The 27,941-nt window shown below is 43.7% G+C and overlaps 1 long non-coding RNA gene across 5 annotated transcripts in view; it reads right to left on the bottom strand.

Annotated features, from left to right (window-relative positions):
* LOC102258014 overlaps positions 1 to 27,941 on the bottom strand; it is a 333,402-nt gene that overhangs the window by 5,656 nt on the left and 299,805 nt on the right. The window contains exon 6 of one of the 5 annotated variants that reach the window (XR_001360478.1): positions 26,380 to 26,473. The exons of the other annotated variants lie outside the window; for them this stretch is intronic. This is a non-coding gene — a long non-coding RNA (uncharacterized LOC102258014). The remainder of the gene's footprint in view (positions 1 to 26,379; positions 26,474 to 27,941) is intronic. 5 annotated transcript variants of the gene reach the window in all.

Here is a 27,941-nt window from a genome sequence, read left to right as displayed (position 1 = left end):
AACCGCCCCCCCCCCCAAAGTGCACCTCCATATGCCAAAGGGATGATTTCAATGTAGACCACTGCCCCTGGATAACTTAGTGTGCAATCGAATGGGGAAGGAGCATTGTGTCGCCTATATGGCAATTCTCCACTTAGGCAATCCCTTCTTTCAGATCATCCTTTTACTTTCAACTCGGAAACAGAACCTGTAGGTTAGCCAGTATCTCAACATCTTCACAGATCTTATCTAGAGGCCAGGATGAGTTCTCACTGCCTTTCACACCCTCCTTGCCCACAATGGTTTAAATGATAAATAAAAGCTCAATGTGCGATTGAAGATTTACATGTTCAACAGAGACAAGGGCCAGACACTGAGGTGACACCATTCCTGTCCTTCACTGAGGGCATTGCTTCTCTGGCTGGGAAAGGTTTGGGAAGGACCATAAGAAGCTTGGGGTCCCTCCATCCCACCTCCTTGACCTCGTCTTTTCCTCTGTGTTGTCGCTGACTGACTCTTAATCTGAGAGAGAATTTTGTCTGTATTGAGTGTAAAAAAAACCAAACTTTGGTTCCCTGTAAGTGAACTCATCATAAACATCAGTTAATTAAAATTTGGCTTTTGATCTTAATTTTATTAAGTGATTAGAACATTACTTAAGGTATTATTAGCTGATATCATAAACAGATTTCAAAAATAATTTTATTTTTAATATTTTTGAGAGAGAGAGAGAGAGAGAGATCAGTTTATTGTTCCATTTATTTATGCATTCATTGGTTGATTCTTGTGTGTGCCCTGACCTGGGATCAAATCTGAAACCCTGATGTAACTCCTCAAGATGATGCTCTAACCAACTGAGCTACCGGCCATGGACAGCCAAGGGTAATTTAATAGTGATATTACAGTATTCATTATCTTAATGAACCCCTATTTGCCATATATTCCACTTCAGACTAAAATAGATGCCTCATGAGAGAAAGAGGGAGATGGCGAGGAAGAGAGAGAGTGAAAGAGATAGAGAGAGGAGGGAGGAAGGAGATAAAAGGAAAACAGTTGCCCTCTGTGTTTTCTCCATCAACTGTCTCTGGACCACACGTGGCTTTTAAATCAGTCTCCTCTGCTCTAATTGCAAGGACTCAAGGTAGCTCCGAGTGAGGACACCCAAGAGGATTTGAAACCAGGTTACAACTCTCTTCAGTAATTTGATTCTGTACAAATTATCTTTAACTCCTGCAAGGAGAGATCCAGCCCTCAGGGGAATGCGGATTTGTTTGGGGTTGTGGGGAGGCATTGTTTTTTCCAGTTTTAAAAATAGCTTTCATGAATGTAGTAGGCATGAAAGAAACGCTTCTGGCAGAAAAACACCTAGCGCTAAGCAATGCTGAATTGTTCTTCATGCTGTAAGGTGCAGCGTGAGAGACAAATGGATGATGCCTGGTGTCGGGCATGTCTGCCTCAAATCGCAAACACATATGGCCTTGCCCCTTCGGTCTCAGCCATCGCCCGAGAAATGCTAACACAGAGGCACAGTTTTCTCTGTTATATATTTTTAAAGTCTCACCTGAGTTTGATAAGGATAAGTTAACTACATGCACTCGCACATTGCTAATGAATTTAATTTGGAAAGCAGTTTCACCGACAATTTTATCGAGGTTCAATGTGTTCATATTTTCGAAACCAGTGATTGAATTTTTTACTTCATTTCAAAGGAAATGCTCTTAATTTCAGAAAAAAAATAAAAGTCCTACACATAAGTTGTAAAGCTATTTATGACTGCAAAAGCCCACAATGAGATTGGTTAAATCGAGCTGGCATATAGACGATACTGAAATTATGCTTCAGCACCTATGCAAATCATTACAGATTGCAGGTTAGTAGCTCATAACTACTGATTTCTGTAGATCTCTAGTGTCAAAGAAATTGTGAGATTGGTCCTTAGATTTAAGTGAACACATTAGTATGTGCTAGAATATTGTATTTCTTGTTCTATGTTTGGGACATTTTAATGCCTTTACATGTGGGAATGAACTGAAATTGAACTTAGGTACCACTCTGAAAATGATTTCATTTTGCACTAATTGCAGACAGCCTTAAAATATAATGTTAAGTGAAAAAGCAGAAAAGAAAATTGTTGGGACAATCTGGTAACAGACATGAAACAAAAAAAATAAAAGAAAAATGAAAATTTTGAATAGAAAAAATTCTATTTTCCCCATTTTTCTTCCTCCTTTCAAAATAATTGCCTCTTAGGTCCACACCTTCTCATACCTCAACTGTTACTCCCAAATTGTAATAATCTTTTAGGTGACATGAAGTCTGACATTAGCCATGTGTCTGCCATAAATTTCTTTCTTAAAAAATATATTTTTATTGATTTCAGAGAGGAAAAAGAGGGAGAGAGAGATAGAAACATCAGTGATGCGAGAGAATCACTGATTGCTGTCTCCTGCACACCCTCTACTGGGGATTGAGCCTGCAACCCAGGCATGTGCCGATGACCAGAACTGAACCCAGGACCCTGCAATCCGTAGGCCGACGCTCTGTCCACTGAGCCACACTGGCTAGGAACTCAGTGGAACTCATTGATTCCCAGGAGTGGTGGAGCCCACGGAAGGACAGATGGGTACGTAGCCAACCAAGCACCCCGTGTTCACATCCACTCCCTATGGAGCTGGGATGGTGAAGCTGACCATCCATTTGGAAAAGGGAGGCAAGCTAGACCTTCATTCCTCCTCCACTCCGCAGCGCTCCTTTCCCCAGGCTCTGGGAATTGCCTCCGACTGAGGACATGCGAGGCAGCAGAGGGTCAGGAGCTGCCTGTCCCTCCTGTAACTTGCACGCACCGCTGTCACAAAGGCCTACGCCACCACGAGGCAGGCTGAGTCAGTCTTGTTGCCAATAATCTCCCTATTGCTCTTGTGGGCAGAATGCGGTTTTGTTTCTCTTTCGGTGACAATAGCATGAGCCCATCTTTGGTTAGGGCCTTCTGCATCATTCTGAGAGAACAATTCCTTCCTCTCTTGCATTGACTCACATTCTTGGCTGCCGTATTGTAAAGGCAGCAGCAGTCCCTGGATCCTGCTCGGCTGGGCATGCAGGAGCCCCTTTGCTCCCAGGGCTCTGAGGAAGGAGACTTGCTGGCAGGTAGTGCTGGCCTGTGTTCCCACTCCAGCCCCAAGTCCTATCACCTCCCAAAAGTTCTGATACAGGGTTGGGTTGGAGGAGGTGCAATGCAAGCTTGCCACGTCACCTCGTTATGCCCTCAGAACCTGCTAAGGGCTGCAGTACATTCGCTGCCAGCAATGTAACAGCAGACATGCTGGCGACAACTCCAATAAGGCCCAGGAGTTACAGGAATGCCTCGCAGGGAGACAGCCTTCAGTCTAAGGCTGTGGTTCTCCACCAGGGGACAGTGAGCTGTGTCTGAATACTTGTTCGGATGTTGCAACCTGGAGGGAGGTGAAGACATACACAGGAGTGCTGCTGACATTGAACAGATAAGAGCTGGGGTGCTGCTAAACACCGTGCAATGTCAACAGTGTCAAAGGAGAAAGCCTGGTGGTTTTCAAGCTAAAGCAGCCAAAGAATCACCTGGAGCACTGGGCCCCCTGCCCAGAGATTCGGATTCTGGGGTGAGACCCAAGAATGTGCATTGCCCACAAGTTGCCAGGTGATATTGCTGTTTGCTGGTCCAGGGACCTTGATGGAGAACTCCTGGTCTGGAGTGTCAGTGAAGGCATCCCCAAGAGAATGATGTATGAAGGTTTAGCAGGAGTGAGCTGGAGTGAAAGGAAAAGATAAGCCTTTGAAGGTACTTTGTGCAAAAGCCCAGAGAAGGGAGGCATTGGCATGTTCGAGGAACTGAAATAGTGGAGCACAGGGTCATGGGGTGGAATGAAGCTGAAGAGGGAGCCAGAGGCAGAAGGGGCCATAGTAGAAGTAGGTCTTTCATCTAAAGCAGTGGAAAGGCACTGAAGAGGTTTCAACAGGGGATTTGGTAAAACTTGAGCAGGCCATGGGGGTGGAGAATAGAGTAGGGCATGATGCCTACAGTTTAATATAATAAAAGAGCATGGCCTTTGGAGCCAGACAGTCTTGGATCATAATCCTTGCCAGGCCTCTTACTAGTTATATGATCAAGGGCAAATTATTTGACTTCCATGGGCCTCAGTTTTCCCATCTGTAAAATGTGGCCATTCATGCCCCCTTCATTGGATTGTTTTGAAAATAAATGAGATCATGTTCATAAAAGTGTCTGGCACACAGAAGGGCTCAACGAATGTTAATTCTCTCCCATTAAGTGTCAATGATGAAAGGACCAGGGACTCCTCCACCACCTAATTTACATCTCAAAGAGCACACAGCAAAGCATGATGTCAGCAACCAGGTCTGACCAAAGAGCGTTTGCATCACCTGTGTGCCAAACCCGAGGCAGGGCCTGCTGCTGGCACGTTCAAGGGCAAATTAGGCAACCACCGGCCCACACAAAAATGCTGCAAAGCTAATGCTAGGTTTGCAGATACCATCACAGGGCTCAGGCCAAGGTTACCTAATCTATTACTGGTTGGATACTTCAGAGGCTCTTTAACCATATCCCTTATTGTTTTGTAACGTGACAATGGGGAGGAGGCACAGAGCTCAGAGCCACAATAAGTAATACTTAGCACTTAAATAACCTTTGCCATCTTCAAAGCCATTTACAAACACTCACAAATTAAGACTTACACAGCCGCCGCCTTGGGAAAGTGTCATTATCTTTGTTTCTTCAACACAACAAGGAGGATGAGGTCATGGAGTTGCCCAAACTCTGGCCAGTTGACTTAAGAACAGCCTGATTTCATTCTACCCAGGCAGCCCTAGTGGGTCTATTCCAAAGGATTGGGGCATGTCCCTGGACTATGGGTAGTACAAAACGTTTGACTGGAGGTGCAAGTTCCACTTTTCAAGAATCCCTTAAAATAATTATTGTCATAAATAAAGAAGATGGAAGGACATTTTTGGAGGGGATAGATATGTTTATGACATAGGTTGTGGTGATGGTTTCACAGGTGTATACTTACCTCCAAACTCATTGAGTTGTAGACATTAGAGATATGTCTGTCAATAATACTTCAATAAGGAGGTTAAAAAACCAAGGATCCCTTGTGAACCTGAGTTGCACAGGTGTTCCCAGCAAGATCTGAATTAGACTTAATTGGAAGGGTTGCTTTTTGGCCAACAAAGTGCCATCTCTGGTTCCCCAGCTCTCTTACTCTGCCTTCTCCCAGAAGACCGAGTGAACGTCAGAATTTTTTTGAATGTGTTTGATAATTGCATAATTAATATTGATAATATCTCAAAGTTTCCTCATCTGTAAACTAGAGATAATGACCCACAGGGCTATTGTGAGGACATTGTATGAAGAATGCCAGGATGGTGATCAACGCAGGAAAACTTCCTTATCACCGTTGTCATTGACGCCATTGCCGTTGTATTTATATAATTTTAGGTGTGTATGATCTGTCTTACGGTGTTTATAACTATTTTCTTGTCAAGATAAGCAGGTAACATTATCTTCTCCGGAAATATGGGCTCAGAGAGGAAAACCACACAGTTAATCACTGGCAGAGCATGGAGGAGTCCACAGGTTGTCTTTCTATCTATCCACTTCATTCATAACGTCCTCTCCTCCTACCCCAGGGATGACTTCTTCATGTTCATGAAGTCTCGGATGCTTGCATTCTCTTCCTCTCTACATCCCAGACACACACTAGCATTTCTCATCTTCCCTCCCATAGCTCCACAGCAACCCAAGACTTGATGAAGGCCCTATTATTGGCAGACACTGTACCCAGAGTCCATGGAATATCTTCAAGGAGGTTGTCCTCAAGGAGCTGCATGTCACGTGGGAAAGCTGAGCACAAGCTGAAACTACTGTTTCTTAGACACAAGATTCAGAATGGCCTTTGAAAGGCCGCCACTAAAATTCTGGATCTGGGAAATGACAACCACCCCTATCTTCTAGATGACGCCAACCACCACCAACCCCAATCCCAGATCATCAAGGATACGATGCTTTATCAACACCATTGGAAAACTGCATAAGATGGTGCCTGGAAGTCCTGTGTGCTTATTTCAAAGTGGGTGATGTTTTCTAATGTACTGCACTGATTAAGTGCTCCAGCTTTGGGCTAGACCTGGACTCAAATGCCAAGGCCTCCATTAGCACAACCTTGTACATCTTACTTAAGTTCTCAGAAACTGACCTTCCTATAAAATACATTGTGGGTAGAGGATCTGAAGGAGAAAATGAAATAAAGTGTTTAGTACAAAGCTGGACACACGGTAGCTCTTCATAAATAGCAGCTATTATTACATTATTCGTCTATTACTGCTATTGTTGAACCTCAATATTATTTATTACACAAAATCGTATTAAAGCTGAATGCAAAATTTGGCAATGACATTGCTAGTATCTCTCCTCTAGATAATCTTACTGCAAACTAACTGGTTATCTATGGTAACAAAATGGGGTCCTTGAAAAGAATACAGCTGTCCATGATATCATTGTATAGATTAATTACATTTTTTAAAAAAGTCTTTGTGCTTTTGGCTGCAATTGCATCAGCTCAGTTTGGATGCAATGGTGATGCCATGACCATCATCAGAAGAAAGGAGCCAGCTCAAGGAACAGAGTCGCCGGAATCACGGAGCGTAGAGCTCAGGCATGCTCCTTCCCAGCTGTGTGTCCGTGGGGAACCCACCCCTCAAGAACTGTCTCCTCCTTTATAAAATGAGGAGAATCAGGACATCTTCTCTGGGTTATTGAGGAGTTAGTGAAATGACACATGGCACTTCACAAACGTTCTTGACATACTGATAGCTTCAGTTCATAAGAACCTAGTAAACAAATAACTTGTTTTATATAGTTATTTTATAAAGTTACTTATTTTATATAGTTATTTGATAGATAAACTCTTTAAAAAATAAGCAGTTTGTGATGGGTAAATGATGGGAAGGATGCTTGGGGCAAAAGGGTGAGAAGTAATGCATCATAATCATTAAACTCCTTTTGTGCGCCACACAAATAGTAGGATGTTAACTGTGGGGCTCCAGATCAAGACAGACCTGGGTTCGATTCCTAGTTCTACTGTCTGTTCGTTGTGCAGTTTCGGACAGCTACTTCATCTCTCTGGGCCTCAGCTTCCTGGTCTGGAAACGGGATGCCGAATGTCATCTAACTCATAGCATTTTGATGAAGACCGTGTGCATGAGAAGCAGCAGACACTTACTCAAGGTTGCCTTTAACTAAAAGGAGAAAGACAGCTTAGTCAAAGTTCTCCATGTCAGCACCGTAGGGAATGGCAGAGCAGCAGTTACAGGAACAACGTCTGAAAGTGCTACACTGGACAAGAGAAGCCGAAGGTACAGAGTTAAAATTGTCAGTGCCCCCCACGTCAGAGAACCGCAGCAGAGGAAGGAGAATCGAGGCTGGGTGCAGCAGGCCTGAAATGTCACTGCAACCAGAAGGATCACGTACCCCAGTCTGCCCAGGGGTTACAGCTCTCTTTCGATACATAACAAACCACCCCAGATTTAATGGCTTTAAACAGCATCATTTTGTTCATGTATCTGTAATTTTAGAAGGGCTCTATAAAAAGACCGAAAGAGAGGAAAGAAGAAAGGGAAGATATAGGGAGGGAGAAAGGAAGGAAGGGAAGAAGGAAAAGGAAGGAAGGGAGGAAGGAAGCAAAAGAGGGAAGAGACAAAATGAATGAAAAATAGAGGAAGGGAGAGAGGGGGTGAATAGATGATGGATGGATAGATAGATAGATAGATAGATAGATAGATAGATAGATGATAGATAGATGATAGATAGATAGATAGATAGATAGATAGATATTATTGAAAGTTAAATGGAGAAAGAGTTTGTATGAATTCATGAAAGAGAATGTAGGGAATACCCCACCCCTATGGGCTCAAGAACTCAAGGAGATGGAGGCTGCACCATGACCTTTGACATCCCTTCCAGCTCTCAGATTCAGTGACCCTCTCCAAGGAACAGACAAGGTGGTGATTAACACTCCCCTTTTCCCAGGGTGGGTGGTGCACGCTTTCATCTTCCGACGTTTATAAATGCCTTTGAAAATGGAATGTGCCACATACATGCTAAGAGCTATTATTAATATGGTGTCCAAACACCTTGCTCCACATGATAGTTAAGGAACAAAGCATTAAGGGTGCGAGCCTCAGAGAACTGATGTGTGTGTGCACACACCCCAACCAAGGAATGTTCCTTATTCCCAACTGCCTTGACGGAGGCAGGATACTTCACAGTGGCCGGAGATGGAACAGAACCAGGGAAATGGATGCCTGAATAGAGAATCGAGTGGCAAGGTTGGAGCACAATCAACGAACACACTTTCCATGGATCCCTTATTGGCAAGGCATGTGCTAAGCAGCATGGAAAATGTTAACACTCAATGCATACAAGTCCCTAAGCTGGAGTACAGGTGACAAGGACATTGAGCCAGTTTTTAAGAAGTCTACTTTCAGAAGATAGACTTAAAAACCAAGCCTCCAGTGCAGATAACCCACTGAGACTGAGCGAGGAAAGGCCTTCCCACCTGTAGACAACCAGGGCTGGGTCATCTAGAATTTCTTCCGCACTCGCAGAACCGTGGTTCTAAGACATTTTTTGATCATGGATGCTTTACGAATCCAATGAAAGTTATGAACCCTCTTCCCAGAAAAATCCACATATAAAGAAAACCTTGCACGAAGTGGCTGACGGAGTTCACAAATTCCCTGAAGTTCTGTCCTGGGCCCTTTTCTGTAGCTCTTGGGTAGCTGTGACCTCTGAGCTGTGAAATTCGCAAACTATGAGCAGATTCAAAGCAGACACGGGACCTTCTCCAGCTCTGGATCCTGGGCATCGTGCCCAGTGCCCGGCACAGCATGCACCCAAAATAAATGCTTGTTTAATAAATAAACATGGAATGAAAGCATTTTAAAGAGCGATGGAGCTTCCTTTAGCTGTGCCTCTAAAGGTCTTTTTTCATTTGTTTGTTTTTTGGTAGTTGTTTAATACTTCTCAGGTGTTTGACCATCAGGGGCTAGCGAGCCAAGAACACATGAATGAGTGATTAAATCACCCAGAATTATTTCAAGAACAAGGCAAGGTCAAGATATTTGCTCTCTCTTACCCCCCAACACAGGGTGAAAACTCTGTCTTGAAGCTCATTAATGGACTGTGTGTAAATTGCAAAGTCCACACGTAAAATGGCAAAATTGAGCAGCTGTCCAGAAATCCCAAAAGAAGAGCAAAGCAGCCTGTAATTTAAACCTCTGTTCTATGAGCAGAACCATCCCTGGCTCGCTTCTCAAACTTCCAAACGTCCCTCCATCGGGGAAGAGATGGGAGTAGGTCACACTGAAACTCACCCTGGTTGGAAACATCGATACTATAAACCCCTCCACACCCACCAGCAACCATTCACTGGAAGAAATGGATCCTATCACTCAATCCGGGTCCTCATTTATAAAGTAAATCAGGAGGCCAGGAGAGGGGCAAAGGCTGGAGAGAGTGACAGAGAGAGGGTGGCAAAGCAGGAGGGACAGAAAGTCAAGGATTCAGGTTTCTTCTCTTTCTAAAGCAGCCATTCCCCTAGAAGAGGTAAATAAAACAACACCATATGGGTATGACACTATGCAAATGAGCAGCCAGGGGGAAGAAACCTTAATAGCTAATTAGAGCAGGGACCCAGACACAGCCCGGGGTGCATCATCTCCAGGGTGCCCCGCCCTTGCCCTGAGGGCCTTTGCATGTTGCTCCAGGGCTTCGTGCCTTGAGGGTTTCCAACTTCCGGCCACCTTGAGGGGCTTTTTGGTTGAGTGCCACAGAAGATAAAATTAGAAACCAGGCTTCCTTTTTTCCTTCTCACTCTGTTAGCTATTCATAATTCAGCATCAACTGAGAAACTCATCCTTCCAACTTTCAACGACAGACTCTAGAGTAAGCCGAGTGTCAGCAGCTGCCTTTACTCTGCCCCTGGCTCCTTCTCCACCTGCCACCCTCACCCGGAAGGAAGCCAGGCCCCCTGCCCTGCATCCTCCCCATTTCATCTGTTTCCTCTTCCTCCTAAGTGCATGACGTGACCCTGGCAAATGGCTTGCTTCTTTGACCCTCATCTCTGAAATGGTAATTTAAAATCTGTCCACCTGTAGAGCTATTTTTAAGACCCCAATGCAACAAGATGGGTGGTGTTGGGCAGCAAGCTGGGTACTACTTATCAGCAAAGATTGTTGTATCCAAGAGCCCAGTTACTCAGGGTTATAACCCCAAACTCAGCCTCAGCTGTGACCTCCAAGGGCAAGGACCTGCTGTGCTGGTCACTCACGATGGGGTCTGCACCCGTGCAGGTGGTACCCATGCGGAGACCAGGGGAAGGAAGAAAAGAGTCTGTGACCCTCTCCCTTCCCCAAGGGCTCCCTTATGCCATTTATGTTTATCGAGAGGAGAAAATAAGAGCAGAAATTTCATGTTGTTTTTTTCATAAGGGTCAAGGCTTGGTTCATTTGAATATAATTTACATTCGCTTTAAGGAGGCTGTAAGTTACCCGGAGATGAGTGAAGCATGGTGAATCATGCAACTTGCAAGTCTACTCAAAGCCTGCCCCTGACAGGTGAGGTCTGCAGGAAGCCCTGGGCAGCTCTGCGCAAGGGTGACAGCACCCGGGGAGCTGCGTCTAGGTGGCGTGTGGAGAAATATCATCTTTCTGTTGTAAAGATCCTCTCCTTTCCCCAAGGGAAATGTTATCTTTTCTGTTGTGCTGTGTGACCTTGAAGAAGGCATGTGCCCTCTCTAGGCCAAAGTTCTACACACCGAGGTTTTACGGCTCCTGATGGCTAAGGCTCCAAGTCTCCTAATTCTGTGACTTTTCTTGCGGTCACAAAGCCCCATGGTCTCTGCTGTGACCAAGGCTTTCGGAGTTGCCCAATACCCAGTACTACCACTTGAGCTTTGTCCTCAAGGCTTCTCATGACCTGGCCTCAACCTCTTACCTCTCTAGGCCCCACCAGTACAACCACCTTTCTCACCGAAGTCAAAGATGCACCATTCCCGAGACCTATTATGCACTTTGACCCTCCGTGACTCTGTTCCGTCAGCTTCCCCAGTGAAGACTAGCTCGTGGCCTTGCTTCTGTCTATCTGGTGAAATAAAATTCATAGTTCAAAGCCCAGCTTTCAAATATGCCCCAGAAAACTTTCCCTGTCCCTCTCTTGCCAACCCCTGGGCTCCACGGCACTTTGTGCACAGCACTAAGCAAGACCAAAAAGTTTCTGGCCATACTCAAGGTTACCCTTGGGATTAGCAGAGTCATGATGCAGCAACTCAGGTCTCCTGGCTCCCTTTCTATAGATGCTTCTAAGCACGCACACATACGCACGCGCGCGCGCACACACAATTATCAATTATTTTGGGAACTGTAGTAGACTCTGATGTACACCCATGAAACTTATTCCGTGTTTAATAAAGCTAATCCACCCAGCCGTCCTAATAAAATTGTAGAAATGCAATTGACTGGACCCGGTGACTCATGCACTGCTGGCTCTGTCTTCTCAGATAAGGCAAAGAGAGCTGGGGACAGAGTTTATCCAGATAATAAACAAGAACAGAAATGAACTAAGGGCTCTAATTCCATCAAGGGTCCTGACAGTGACAGAAACCCGAAAAGCAGGCTTCCGTCGTCATAGAAATGACCGACGCAGTGACACCATTAGTCCCTGCGGTACTTGGCTTGGAATCTGACCGGGACAAGACTTGCCAGATAAGGCCATTGACTGCAGTAATAGATTGGGGCTGGGCGGCAAAGCTGTCCTCAAATGAAGGATTCACTCGATGTTAATGGAAGCAAATGCATTGAGTTTAGTGGCACCTTGAGTCCACACCTCCAAATAGAATTGCACCTCCTCCAACTAGAAAACGCTCCTATATGCACAAATGGAAACACTTCAAGATGCATATAAGTCACAGGAGGAGAGATTTCACTATTATGTCCAAGTAACTATCAATTCTCATCAGGAATGACATGCCAAGAGCATCTGCAGGAGCAATGTGGTAGCTCTGCCTTAGAAAAGTAACACAGAGTCTTGTGCATCACATTTACAACCATTATCTTGGTAGATCCTCCAAAAATCTATAAATGTAGGCAAATATGCAGCATAATAGTCCCTATTTCACACATTAAAAAAATGAGGCTCAGCGATATTGAATGAATCCCCCAAAGGAGAGACTCAGGGCTAGAAAAGGTCCCCAGTCCAATGCCCCCCGCCCACCCCCAAGCTAAACAGCTCCTCTCCCAGGGGTTCATGCAACTTCAAATAGAGAAAGAGAAGGTCAGAAACAGTCAGCTCCTATGAAAGGAAATGGAAAGTTCTACATTCCAAAAAAATGGTGGGTTTTTTTTTGAAGTTATCAGGCAATAATAAATATTCATAGTTATCACTATTAAAAATAAAACTTGAGTAGGTTTTCCTATCTATACTTCTGGTCTTCACTCTCCAGGGAATGTGTTTTATTAGGGAGAGTATAGGATTTATTTAAAAGTGCAGTGGGACTTGGCTTCAGACAGACTTGGGTTCAAGTACCAGCTCTGCTGTTTACTGGTTGTGTGAATGGGGAAGGGGGGTAAGTAACTTCATCCCTTTGAATCCGAATGTCCTTATTCTGAAAAAAAGGAATATAATTCATATAGGGATAGGAGTAAACAAAACAGCATGTGAAAAGTGCTTAACAGTGTACCTGGCGTGGTAGGTGCTCAAAAAATGTTTGAATCTAAAAAAACAAACTCCTCAACAGCATCTCATCTGCTAACAATGAGCAAGTCACCCACAAGCTCTTTCAAAGAGTGGCTTCATTCAGTGTGGCCTCACTAGGGCTGTTCTTTGTCAAGCAGACAGGCGTTCACCATTAGGGAATTAAATCATTGCCTCCAGGTCTCTGCCATTGAACCAGGAACTAAATCAGCCTTTTCGTCCATCAGCAATAGATTAACTGCTCATTTTTTTTATTCATGGAACTGTGACTTATTCGTTCAAATGCAGTATGTCCAAAGCATCTGAAATACCGGTAGATGCCAACACTGTAAAAGCACTGGATGCCAGTTAATATTTTTTGAGCACCTGCTCATTACACCCCATTTGAGTTTTGCCTACAACTCTACAAGCAGGCTCCGGAACGATAATATTCTCCCCATGTTAGGAGCCTCAGAGTTGGCCCAGGTCACACAGCTCCTACAGTAGCCGAGCCTGAGTCTCACCTCTAATGTCTTCCCCCTTCCCCCCTCACTGCCATAGGCCTCCGAAGTCACCATCATGTCAACATCCAACAGAAATTACCCGAGAGTGAGCAGGGATGGCCCAGAGTCAGAGAACCCTCCCCTCTGACTCATGACCAGGGGATTCTGCCACAGGCCTCCACACTCCCTGTCCCTTCACTCGTGAAGTGGGAGGGCTCCCTACTTGGTTTAGATTTAAGTCAGTATCGAATTACCAGGCGCCCTGATTCATTTCAGAATTTTGCATCGGTAGCATGTTTCTCAGAAAGCCAGAGCCTTTCTGCAAGTTGACTTTTCATTATTTGACTGAGAAAATCTTCTTTTCATCTTCCCCAGCCCTTTAAGGAATGAACACGAGGTGCCAGGCCCTCTGCTAGCTTCTGAGGATAGAAAGATCCACCACACAGACTCCACCCCACCCTCACAGAGCCGACAGTCTACTGGAAAAGAAGGGACACAACCACTGACCCTTGAGAGTTACAATATAATCAAAGTTCTGATGACTTCTCGATAGGAGAAGTCTAAAAGGCATTGAGAGGATTTCAGGGGACATACCCTGCCCTGGGGTCAACGAGGGCTTCCTTGAGAAAGTGATGTTTGAGGGAAAAGCTTGCCAATTGAATGAGGGATAATGATACTCCAGGCGAAGGCAACAGTATTTGCAAATTCATGGGAACCTGACTTATTTGAGGAACTGAAAGAAGACCAGGGTGGCTAAAGCACAGAGGCCCAAATGGAAGGAAGGGATATGGGAACTGGGCCTTCAAAACATCCATCCACCTCACCATCCCTGAAACTCCCAGCAGGTAGACAACTTTGAGAGCACTGGATGTCATTCTAAGGGCTTGGAAGTAGATCCTTTACATAAGAGGAAATCCTGGGAATTTTTGATAAAGGGAGTAATATAAAGTAGGCAATATTTTAGGAAGAAAGATCTAAGGGGAGACCCTAAAATACATTATGGGGAGGACTGGCAGGAAGTAGGACAAATAGCAGGGAAGGGAGAGGACCCCAGGGTGGCATCTACTCCGAGTCCGGGGTCTCAGGATTTGGGTCCCAGTTCTACCAGATATATCCGGGGTAACCTTAAGCACACCACCTTTAAGAATCTTGTTTTATTTATGAACAAAATGGAAATAATAAATCATCCTGGGCCATCTCACCAGGTCTATGTGAGGATACTGCAAAATATAAATTCCGGTGAGATTAGTAAGGCCAGTAGCTCTAATCCAAATCAACCCAAAGTGAGCCGGTCTCACCATGCCCTCAGTGTGACATCGAGTCTCTTCGTGGAGTCAGATGAGTCCCACAACTCCCCAGAATTCCTCTGTGCAATGTGAGGCTAAGATTATCCCGGTGTGCCTGTCAGCTGAAAGGTGACTTCCTCATCTGAAGGGTTGTCATGCAGAAGGACAGGATTAACTCCGCGTGGCTGTGTGGCAGTTACCAGGAGACAAACACTGGCTCCACATAAGGAACGACTCGCACTGTCAGAGCTGTCCAAGGCTGCCTGGGGCGGGGAGTGGAGGTGGGCTGGGAGCTCCCTGAGACTGGAGATAATGAGGCTGCCTCAGAAAGCTTCACACTGGTCAGCTCCTCAGTTTCCTTCCGATTCTAAAATTCCATTGTCCACCGCCCCTGCAGGCAGCTCTACCGTTGTGGTGCTGCTCAGCTTGCCAGTGTCCGTTTCTGACATGAAATGGTCGGTGTGGAGGTCTTTTCCCTCCACAGGGATCACCCAAAAGGCAGGGACTGGGTCTCCTTCCACGTAGGGCTTTGGTGCCTACCACCGCTCCTGGAACACAGTCAACCCTCAGTCATTATCGGTGGAATGAATGGATGGATGGGTGAATGAACTATTCTGAGTTTATTGACATGACACTGAAACCCATAGGGGAAACATGATAATCTCTTGAAGTTTAGGCTAGGCTGAGTTCTTTCATGTGAGGCTTGTGTGTGAGGATGTTGGTCTAGATCAGCACTTTCCAACGTGAACTCTTTCATTTCTAGGAGTCAGAATTTCAATAGTAATAGAAAAAAGAAAGAAAAAAGCTGTTACCTGTCACACATTTGTCCATGTGACAGAGGGCCCAGGTTTCAAAAACATCCAGTTTCTCTACATTAGCTGGGAATTTATCAATTTGGTGTGGTCACTCTTTATCTCATAGCAAACCGACCCCTGGAACGTTATATGCATAGTATCTCATTTAATCCTTTCCATGAAACCTGTATGTTAGGTCATGCGGACTGTAACTTACAGACAAGAAGACTGGGGCTCAGAGAGGTTTTTGACCTGCTCGGTGACGGACCTTTACAGTGTCAGAGGCAGAATTTCAACCCAGTCCTGCCTGGCCTCTCAGCCCACGCCCCCCTCCCCCCACCCCATGCAGCACTCGGCTTCATTTCAGAGAAAGCGGCTCCTCTGATATGTGTCTCTATCCCAGAGGAGCTTGGCATGGGGCTCTCCCCTGAGATTAGCAACCCACTGCCCTTGATGACAATGCACAGAGGGTCCTCTGACACGCAACAATAACCTGGGTTTGCCCGGCCTGTGTGGCTCAGTGGTTGAGCATCAACCTCGGAACCAGGAGGTCACGGTTCGATTCCTGGTCAGGGCACATGCCTGGGTTGTGGGCTTGATCCCCAGTAGGGGGCGTGCAGGAGGCAGCTGGCAGATGATTCTCTCTCATTACTGATATTTCTATCTCTCCCTCTCCCACTCCCTTCCTCTCTGAAATTAATAAAAATATATTTTTTTAAAAACCTGGGTTAATGAGAAGGTAAGTATACCCAACCTCAAAGAATTCCAGACTCTGAAAGCCCCCAGGCTCCCTCTTCCAGCAGAATCTCCTTCTTAGCCTCAGATGACATTACACAGAAGAACATAGGGGAGCTCCCAGGATCGCTATTCTAGACCTTATATTTTCTAGTGTTGACAACTTAATACACGTCCACACTTGCTTTTATGGGGACAGATAAGACTCCGATGGTAATCTGAGCAGGAGGGAAGGAAATAGCACATTCCTCCGTGTAACTATTTGACTAAGCTTTCTCCAGGCCACGCATCATCGCGCGGAGCCCCCCAAAAAGCTGCAGGCCCACAGATCTGCTGGTGAGATACCCTGACAGTGAGTTATGAGAGGGCCTGTATAAAAACCAAGGCCAGGGCTGAGTATTCTCGGGGCAGAGCAGAGACTGGTTCACGTGACCATCAGCTGCTCAGAGGAAGTCAAGAGTAGACCTGGTCTCTGCTAGCCCGGAGTTCTCTCCTTGGTCAGCTCATCCCTGGGAAAAAAGAAATGAATGCAGCTCTGTAGCTGATGTTCATGTCTTTTTACAAAGTGAACAACCTTGAGCTCATAAGGAATTACCTAGCTGGATCCAGCAATGCACTGGGCAAATAATAGAAGGTATTAACAATAATATTCATTGATTGCTGACCATGTGCCAGGAAGGAGGGCAGGTCTGTCCATGCAATCCCCTCTTCATCCTCACAACATGCCCTTGATGTCTCTTAAATACTGATCTCCCCGTGTGGGCTGTGTGGAACCTGAGGTAGGGGGAGGCTGAGCAACTTGGCCAGGGTGGCACAGAAAGCAAGGGATGGAGCTGGAAACTGAGAAGCCACTGGAAATGACAGTATAAATGAGTGTTTGTGGACTTAAACTTATGTTTGCGATATTAAAGGGAAAAATGCACGTTGCCAACTTGTGTGATTCCTTTTTTTTTTCTTTTAGCAAAAGAAATGGAGAACCACATCACACTCATTAGGATGGTTACTATTTAAACACACACACACACACACACACACACACACACACAGAAAATAAAAGTGTTGATGAGGATGCAGAGAATCTAGAACTGCTAGTGGGAATGCAAAATGGTACAGCTGCTGTGGACAACAGCACAGGGGCTTCCACAGAGATAGAAAAATAGAATTACCACACAAGCCAACAGTTCCACTACTGGGTATACAACCCCCCAAAATGGAAAGCAGAATCTTAAAGAGGTATTTGTACACCCATGTTTGCAGCAGCATTACTCACAATAGCTAAAAGGCACAAACAACCCAAGTGTCCATCAACAGATAAGTGTGGTCTATACATACAAGGCAATATTACTTAGCCTTAACAGGGAAGGAACTTCCATACATGCTCTAGCATGGATTAGTCCAAGGACATTTTGCTAAATGAATAAACTAGTCACAAAAAGACACATGTTGTATGATTCCACTTCTGTGAGGTCCCTAGAGTAGTCAAATTCACAGAAACAGAAAGTAGAATGGTGGTTGCCAGGATCTGGGATGGGGGGTGGGTATAGGGAATTATTGTATAATGAGTACACAGTTTCAGTTGTGCAAGACCAAAAGAATTCTAGATGATGGTTGCACAACAGTGTGAATATACTTAACACTAAATTGAACTGTACAATTAAAAGTGGTTAAGACGGGGTGGAAAAAGAAAAGAACAAAATTTTCTATGTGAGCCCTATTTCTTAAATAGGTTTGTATATTCAAGAATTGTGTTTGTATTGACCAAACTCTATTTATCTTTCTCTCTTACTAAAAAAATATATATTTTTATTGATTTCAGAGAGAAAGAGAGAGAGAGAAAGATAGAAATATCAATGATGAGAGAAAATCGTTGATCGGCTGCCTCCTGCACGCCCCATACTGGGGATCAAGCCCACAAACTCGGGCAAGTGCTCTTGACTGGAATCAAATCCGGGACCCTTCAGTCCACAGGCCGATGCTCTATCCATTGAGCCAAACCAGCAAGGGCATAAGCTCTACTCTTTGAGTCACTGTGTGGGGCCACAGAGGAAGCCTAGCTGCCTTACACTAGCCATTATAAGACTTGTGAGAAGTAGCCAGACAGAGCTCTGTTCAAATCCTGTGTCCACCGCTTTCAGCTCTGTGATTGTAGGCAATGATTTAACCTCCCTGTGTCTCAGTTTCCTCTTCCATGAGCATCATAATTCCTGCTTCACCGGTGTATCGGAATGCACAAATAATGCTTAGCGGTAGGGTTGAATAAATGCTCATTTTCTCCTCCATCTGTACACAAGTTGTCCAAGGATTTTGAAACACATACACTAGCTGTGCCTTTTGTCAAAGCCAACTCCTAAAGTCAAGGAACAAAGTTGGATGAGGGAAGAGTACTCTTCAGGTTAGGAGAAGTAGTTCACCACGCTGAGTTAGTTTAGAGCAGGGGTTGGCAAGCAGCAGCCCCGGAAACAAATCTATCTTACCCTCTGATTAAGGTTTTATTGCAATACAGCCACATTCATTTATTTACATAGATATATGGCTACTTTCTCTATGATGGCAAAGTGTCTTAGTCAGGACAGAGATTGTATGCTCCACAAAGCCAACAATATCTACTTCTTTACAAAATCTTTGCCAGCCCCTGGTTTAGGGTATATGTGGTATTTTTTCAGAAGATGATTGACACATGTCATTTTCTTCTGGAGGTCTCCAAAATGAAGTGGCATAGATATAAGGGCAAGGAGAGCTGAAAGGAGCCCCTTCTGTTCCAAAGCAATCTGGGGGTCACCTTCTACCAAATTCCTTCCACCCTTCTTTTTTTTTATTGTTTTGAGAGAGATAAAAGAAAGGAGGGAGGGAGAGAGGGAGGAGGGAGGAAAGGAGGGAGGGAGGAAAGGAGGAAGGGAGAAGGGAGGAAGGGAGGAGGGAGGAAGGGAGGAGGGAGGGAGGAATGTTGATTTGTTTTTCTACTTATTTATGCATTCATTGGTTGTTTCCTGGTTGTGCCCTGACTGGGGATCACACCTGCAACCTTGACATATCGGGATGAAGCTCTAACCAACTTAGCTACCCAGCCAGAACTTTCCATCCTTCTTTACGCTGCTGACTGGCGCTCAAGGTCGACAAAACCAGCATGTGGTTGTCAAGTGGAAGGCAGTGGGGAAACTTCATTGGTTTTCCACTGGTAGATCAATTGGTTAGATTTTTAAAGAAGAAAAAAGGTCAATGATTTTGTGGGGGCCATTAAGAAGTCACAGCATATCCGAGTGGTTAACCCAGTGACGCTGAAATGACTCACCAGAGTCTGTGACTGTGCTATTATTGATTGCATTAGTTTCAGTCCCCATTCGATCACTGAATTCATTCTACAAATACGGCCAAGAACTTCCTGACACATAGCGAGGTTAGCTGCACGGGCTTTTCATTTGCCTGCAGATTTTTTTTCTTTAATGTAAAAAGCTTTTGGTTTCCCTCAGCAGTTGAAGAAACTGTCAAAATTTCTGCTTTCTCCCCAGGCTATAGACTCAGCCTCTGAGTTACTGATTTGGGCAACACTGAGACTAAGGTGCTAAAAGACGGTCAGGAACACAGTGCTTAACTCAGTCTGGGTGTTTCCAAGTTGGGGAAGGAAACAGGGGCTCCACAGGTATTTCAAGCAAAAAGGGACTTAATACAGGGAATCAAAGTTTTAAACAATTGTGGGATGGGTTAGAGTCGTGGTGGTAGGGAAATCTTCAAGGACAGGCATCCAGGCCCCATTCCTGGAATCCAGAAAGGATGCTGCGCTAGGTAACTCTCCAGAGGGTGAATGAAAAGAAGCCACTGGCAACATCTGCATCTCAGCACTCCAACCCCCTGACAGCTGGTGCTGAGAATAATGATGCCTGCTTCTCCTCAGCCTTCAAAGCACCATGCCAGCATCTCTCCTTGGCAGAATCCGACCCTGAACCCTGCTGGCAAAAGTCTAGGGAATGTGGCTCCAGACTGGCTTCTCCCTTCGAAGGAATGAGGGGATCGTGTTGAATTGGAAGATTTCCTAAAGACTGTGATGCCAGACTGGGTTTTGAAAGATCAAGATTGGCCAAGCTTTGGTCAATGATTCATCCAAAGTTTCCCTTTCTGGGCTAGAAGAGCCTGAGTTAGGGAAGTACCACCTTCCCAAGAAGTGCTTATCTTATGCAACCAAATGAGGAGGTAGCTATAAATAGGCTGACTTTCTCACCATTCTATGTTCAAAATGGATAACTGCAAGCAACTTTTCTCTTCTGGAGAAAGTTAGTTCTGAGTTATAGTTACTAAATCAAATAGCAATAGATCTCCTCATTGGAGATATAAGGATTTCTCTCTGAATGCATTTCATAGGATATTAGGGATTGTTATGCCAACGGGAGGAGAAACAGCCAATTATAGTGATTGTCAGGGCAATGCACAGAGTGCGGTCCTAGCATCTCCACCTTGAATATCATCCTCTGTCTCTTTGGTAGCCCCCTCCTCTCATTTTCAGAGACACATGAGGAATTCTTCAGATAATAAGCCCAGTGGCAGCACATTTTCCTCTTAAAGTTTAGATCGACAGAAACCTATCAGTGCTGGGAAGGTAAAGGTGCAGCATCAATTAAGCACCTACTGTTTCTCTTGCTAGGTTAGATGCTTTGTGCACCTGATGTGTTTGAACCTCTAAGGGACCTTTGAGAAAAGCCCATTACCCACAATTTCCAGATGAGAAAGCAGAGGCCAAAAGAAGTCAAGTGATATTTCTGGGATCACACCCACACACACACACACACACACACTGTCGCCCCTTCCCCCCACTCCACTATTACAAGTGAACCCTAAATTCCATGGGGCAGTTCTGGGTCACATGGAGGTCATCATAACATCCTCCCAGCTTTGTAAAACCATGGAGAAACTTGAGCCCATCCCTCATGACTTTCTTTCCTTCCCCTTTTATACCAGGAAAATGCAGGACAGCCAGATCTCACAATAACTAGGGTAGAGTTCTACTTCCATCCCAGCCTACCTCTGTGTCATTTTCCCACAGAAGTGAACAAATAAATAAAAAGATGGCTTCTTAGAGATTAAAACCCATGTAGATTTTCAAAATTTCAGATAAAATTCATCTTAGGGTATTTTATTTCTTTTGTTGCTATCTTTTTTTACCTTTCACTGTTTATTGATCAAATAAATGCTTGTGTTAGAAAAATATCAAGTACAGGTATGCCTAAAGAAAAATAAAATCTATAAACACCTTACAAAGACAAAATTCATAGGTCCTTTGTAAGACAATGAGTTTAGCACTTTAGTTTTCTTCTCTACACCCCATCTCAGTCTTTAATAATTATTTGAGGTGTGGGGGTCTAGATCATTGTTATGACACCATTTTATATATCATAAAAACTATGTTTCCTGAATGAATTTCAGGCTTTCATTCAGTTTTGTAACCATCATTGTGACATTTTAGCTCAACTCTTTTTTAATTGTATCACTGCTCATTGCTAGGCCTTCTCTCTGGTCACCATCTAGATGTGAGCTCTCACCGCTCAGTTTGTAGCTGTCTTAAAGAACTCTTTCCAGAAGGGTTTGGAGATAATTTATTTTGTCTCCTTTGCACCACCAGTGATAGCATTGTTTCCTGCAAATGTGAATGCTCATTGGACCCTATAGGCAACATCCCTGGGTCCTATCCTTTTCTTCTTTAAGCTCTATAGGTGCTACTAAATCATCTTGTGGCCTTTAGTGTGCTGGAAGAAGACGAAGCCTGGGTTCATGTTGATCATCGGAAACAACCCATTGTTTCATGTCCAGAGGCTTGTTCTGCTTACACATGGGGGAGGAATGGGCAAAAAGGGTTCACTGATGGGTAATGCCTTCCTTGAGGGCAGACTATGAGCATTTCCATGTATCTGGTCTTCTATGGAGAGGGGCAAATACGTTTTTTGCTCCCCAACATTTTCCTATTAAAGTCTCTCCAAGCTCTGTCAACAAGGCACAGTTACCCACACACTCCAGTTAAGGAAACTGGGGTTTTGAGCTTCAGTGCGGAACCAAGATGAGAACCCGGCCATGTCCATGCTGCTTCCGCCACATCCCACAAGAGAAATGTGAGCATGGAAGTGAGCCAAAGTGAGACCAGGTTAGCTCTCTCCAGCCAGCCGCTCAGCCGGGTGCAGAACACACATTCATCCAAAACCTGGGACTTTTCGGAGCTTCAAGCAGGAACCTCTGTGGCGTGTCTGTTACAGCAGGTCCTTCCAGTCCTCTTCATGTAAGTATACTTCTCTCCTGCTTCCTACTCAAGTGTTAAATAAGATCTGCTCACATACCTGATGGCAAGACACCATCAAGGTTTTCTCAGGTTTCACTGGGCCTCAGATTTCCCATCGGTGAAATGGGAATATGTAGTAGTACTGATTTTGCAGGGTGTTGAGAAATTACAGTTAATATACTGCGTCTCTGGTATACATTGGATGTTCACTTGGGAGGTGATATTCTTATGTATTAATTAGAGAGGCCTCCCAGTATTTCCTGGTATTTCTAGTCTTTCCCTGACCTTCTCCCATTCTGGTGGTTAGACATAGAGCATCAGATGACTCAGGGAAGAGAAATATTAACAGAAGAGAAAAGGTTTGTTTTTTAATCTCCCAAAGTGTAAATATTGGTCCCAGACATAGAAACTACATAATAGATCCGAAACAGATTGTTTCCTGTCTCCTGAAATCAAGTAAAGATTTCATGGGAGGGGAAAAGGAGGGAAGGGGACTCATTAAAAGGGGGCCTCATGCCTTGTCACCTAAGTGTCAGATGAGGATGGCAGGTTGGGACTGACAGGACCCCCCAGATGAGAGCTCCTAAAAGAGGGGACTTGTGCTTTCTTTTCCAAATTGGACCTGAAAAGGGGGCAAGGTCCCAGACACTCAGCAGAGTGTGGGAGCAGAAGAAATCTTTACCGGGCAGCCAAGAGCCCATGGAAAGTCCTGAGGAAGATGTGGGTATGGCACATTTGGGGCTCAGCAAGGAAGCCAGTGTGGCTGCAGATGGGCGAGCCAAGGGACCATCACACAGAGGGACCAGGAAGCCCTGGCTGACCTTGGCCTTGAGTAAGTGAGATGGGAGTCTTTGGAGGATTCTGAGCAAGGGAATGACACAAAATGGCAAATGACGTTAAAGGAGTGTCATGGCAGTTGCAAAGAACATAGAATACGGGTGAGGCACAGAGGACTCCGGCAGAAAGGTCAAAGGTCACCCGTGGACCAATCTTTTGCATTGTTTCGAGCTGAGATAGTGGAATGAATGGCTGCGGGGTGGGCTCTACAGGATACTTTGTGGGATCTTAGAAGAAAGCCCATGCGGGGTCAACTAGCAACTAGAGCTGAGCTCTTCTCCCATGCACGCCCTTCTGGATCCTTAGGATCCAGAAGAGCGTTCACAAAGATCCATCTGCCCTGATCAATTGAACTAGGAGCAACAAGACAAGTCCACCTCATCAAAGACAAAGCCAAAAAAGAAACTAATGTCTTTCCCACATTGAACCAGAGCTAAGAGGTCTGGGCAGGGCTCTCCATGCTAACATGAGAAAAAAGTGGGGCAATGGCATTTCAACTATGCAAACCTTCTAGAACACAAAAGGGAGAGGACATACAATCTTCAAAAGAGCAATAAGAAGCTCAGTATGGAGTCATTTATGCAAGACCCAAAAACAAGATGATGAAGCAATAGGCTGGGATCAAAAGGAAGATTGCCAGGTTAAGGAAACAATTGAGGGGCAGAGCAACATCCTTACAGATTCAAAGAAATAAATGTAAACCAGGGAAGAACAGACTAGGCAGGGCTAAGAATTCCAACAATGATAAAAGGAAAGGGCTTTAGACGTCACAGTAAATGCAAAGGAAAAGATCAACGGAACAAACCAATTAGAGATGATGACATAAGGACTTCAAAGTCAGCTTACAGAAAGATAACTTCTGTTTCCTAAGGAGGGTGCCCAACAAATGGAAGAGAGCTTCAGAGATGTAATTAATCAGGGCTTGTATATATTTAGAAAAATAGTAAATCTTCAAGACATAAAAATTAATAAACTAGAAGAATATAATTTACATGGGGACACCGAACATATCCTTCTCCACTTTAACTACAGAGAATGACCTCATCCAGGCAAAAAAAGGGAGTGAGCTGGGATCACGCTGGCCCCAGATTTCTCCACAATGATATTTTTTTCCCAAAAGAAATAGTCATGCCCACAAAGCTCAAATAAAGGAAAATGTAACTCAAGAATGTTAAAACTGAAGACATTCTCAAACATGAGAGAATCCAGGTACTATATGAGCCCTTTTGGAAAATATACTGGGAGACTAATCCAATGACAAGATGAATTTATTGCGCGCGCGCGCGCGCGCACACACACACACACACATACACACACCCTCTCAAGTGAAGAAGTTATGGTTAAAAGAACTAGAGATGAGGGTTAAATCTATTTAAATAAGTGTAAATAACAGCACAACAGCAAACATTTGATTGCTGAAAAGAACACATTATCAATCATTTTAAGCTTAAAATTATAAAAGTAGTAACCACGATCAGGAGGCAAAAGAAAGGAGATGGGAGAAAGTATCAGAGTATGAACCACTTAATGTTTACAGTAGAAGGCTAATCAGTACGACCTAAAAAATTGAAAGATGTAAGTTAAAAGGAAAAAAATAACTCCAAATTATGTGATTTCATTTAATTTTTACTTGATCTCACTTAGATATTTGACAAAAATACTATCACTGGCAATGGAGAAGAGGACATAATCAAAATTTCAGCAATTCCTTCAGTTTCACTCCAGTTGGTTTTTCTTTGGTTATGTTCAAGTGAAATTAAGAAAATTTTTGCTTTTGTTAAGTATTTTCTAGCATGCTTTCTTCTTTGTACTTTAAAAAAATATTTTTAAAAAGTATTTTATTATGCACATTTATCAATTAATATGAAATAGTTATTATGAAATAGTTAATATGAAATAGTTATTATGTTTTAAAAGGTATATGCTTACTTAAGTTTACATAGTGATAAATCACTATTTGACAGTGTCCTGATATCAGAATTATTGTTCAACAGTCATTGATGTTCTGAGGGATTGCTATGTGCCAAGTGGTCTGCTAACGGCCTCCTATAAACAATGCCATGTTCTTTAAACCTCACAACTTCATGACCATGTCCTCATTTTAAAAAGGAGGAGGAAAGTAACCAGTCCCAGGGATGTAAAGTACAGCATAGGGAATATAGGCAAAAATATTGTAATAACTGTGTAAGGTGTCAGGTGGGTACTACACTTATCAGGATGGTCACCTCGTAAGTTATATAAATTTCTAATCACTGGTTTGCACAGCTGAAACTAATATAGCATTGTATGTCAATCGTAATTGAAAAATTAAAAAAATATTTCTGGGGTCTTCATAAAAAGTTTTATAGTCATGGGGGAGGGGGAGATGAGGAAATGAAAGCTCACATATGTTAAGCAATGACATCACACACTTCCCAGAGGTGGAGAGGGAGCACAAATCCATGTTTTTAATTCCAAGTCTGCTTATTCATTTATCAACTGTGTACCGAGGCCCCACTCTGTCCCTCACATTATGCGTGCTCCATTATTATGGCACAATTCCTAGGCTTCCTCCTCATGACTAATTTTAACTAAGAATTTCCTCTTTCAGTGGTTAAAGAAAAGCGTATGGCCATATTTCATACTGATTCAGACTCTAAACCACCCTAAAATGGTACATCTATTCAGCTTTCTTTTTTTTATCTTCTCTTTGAAGATAAAATCGTTACTCATTTTACATATAAGCTGCAGATTTATTTAAAAATAAAATATACTGAAATTGGAATCAGGGACTTTGTTTATGATTCTTCCGCTGTGTATTTAAGCTTTGTGTACTTTCAATATGTGGCTATTATTTCACAATTTTTTAAAAAGTATTATAAAGAAGACTGTTAAATAGAAGCATAATTTACCAGTTTGTTTCACTCCAAAAATTAAATGTTGATCTGTGATAAAGAGTAAAACAGATTAACCATGTTTATGTAAATGTATATGGAATTGTTTATTATCTACCTATTTTTACGTATCAAATTACACTGCCTCCCCTCAATTAGCACTTTAAAACAACAAATATTTATTATCCACAGATGCTGGGTCAGGAATCCAGGCACCACTTAGCTGGGTGTCTCTGGGTCACTCTTTCTCATAAAACCAGAATCAGTGCGTTGACTGAGGGGGAAGGGAGAATGGGCATCATTGTGCTCAGCTGGGGAGGAGCTGCTTCCAAACTCACCCAGGTCTCAGGTCTTCGCTGGCTGTTGATCAGAGTCCTCAGTTACATCACCACGTGGATTTCTCAATAGGTCTGTTCACAACATGGCAGTTAGCTTCTCCCAGATTGAGAGAGAGAGAGAGAGAGAGAGAGAGAGCGAGCCAAGATGGAAGCCAGAATCTTTTTATAACCTAATCTCAGAAGTTATATTCAGTCATTTCTGCTTTATTCCATTCATTATAACCGAGTCACTAAATCCAGCCCTTACTCAAGGGGAGTGTATCACACAGAGGTTAACTAGCTGGAGGTGGGGTCACTGGGAGTCATGGTGGAGGTGGCTAACTGATTGGAAAACCACATACCAAAATGCTAGCAGTGGTGATGACCTCTAGTAGTGAATTGGAATTATGAGTGGTTTTATATTATTTTTATTGCTTCTCTGCTTTTCTGAATTGTCCATGATACAGAGGTAGGAAAGGTTGAAAACACGGTCTCGGTGTTTAAATGCTACTCTAACACTCACCATCTGGACAAGACGAAGCCTTACTTAGCCTTGATTTCCCCAGTGCCTACTTCTTATGATTACTGTGAAGATCAATGTGACCTATATGTAAAGCACCTATCCATTAGCATATTTTAAAAAATATATATTTTACTGGTTTTAGAGAGGAAGGGAGAGGGAGAGAGAGATAGAAACATCAATGATGAGAGAGAATCATTGACCGGTTGCCTCCTGTATGCCCCACCCTGGGGAGCGAGCCCACAACCTGGGCATGTGTCCTGACCAGAAATTGAATCATGACTTCCTGGTTCATAGGTCAACGCTCAAAGACCAAGCCACACTGGCTGGGCTTATTTAGCACATTTTTAAGAGCTTATCAATTATGGACATTTTTCCTGGATAAATATATAATTTTTAAAATATTAAAAAGAAGGTGGCAGAAGTTATAATGATACAAAATGTAAAATCCCATTTATGCTCACATTACATTTGCGTTAGCAGGAGAGGGATATGAAAACATACAGCACAGGAAAAGTGAGAGCGAATAATACAAGCAAATGCTCAAATCTGCAGATCAGACCATAGATGAAGGCATTGCAATAAAGAGAAAATGGAAGGGAGCAGTTGTGTAGAGGAATGCATTTCAGAGGAGGTGGGGTAGGCTGGGCAGGCAGAAATCAGAGTTAGAGGATCTGAAATTCTGCTCAGTTCCTCATTTACTGAGTGTCTCCTCCAGCCACTGAGGATACAGTGTTGAATAAGGCAGAATGTCTGCCCTCAGGAAACTCACAGTCTAGAAGGTAGGGACAGCAATAAGGACATCCTCTCAAACTATTTGGTGACTTCAGAGATAAAAGTAAGCATTTAATCAACAGCTATTTATTGAGCACCTATTATGTGCATGGCATACCCAAAAGCATTGCTTTCAAAGAGCTCATTGCAAGAGATGGACAACTTAACAGGCCGACTCAAGACAATATAATAAATGATAAGATGAGGAGAGAATCTTTTTAAAAGATACTGTAAGAGATGGGAGAGCACAGGAGAGCAGAGGTGTGGTGTAGGGAATCAAGGAAGGTTT

This window comes from Myotis brandtii, unplaced genomic scaffold, assembly GCF_000412655.1.
Source record: "Myotis brandtii unplaced genomic scaffold, ASM41265v1 scaffold911, whole genome shotgun sequence".
NCBI classification, from domain to species: Eukaryota; Metazoa; Chordata; class Mammalia; order Chiroptera; family Vespertilionidae; genus Myotis; species Myotis brandtii.
Note: the sequence above shows the minus strand (reverse complement) of the source record. Positions and strands in the feature narration are given on the sequence as shown.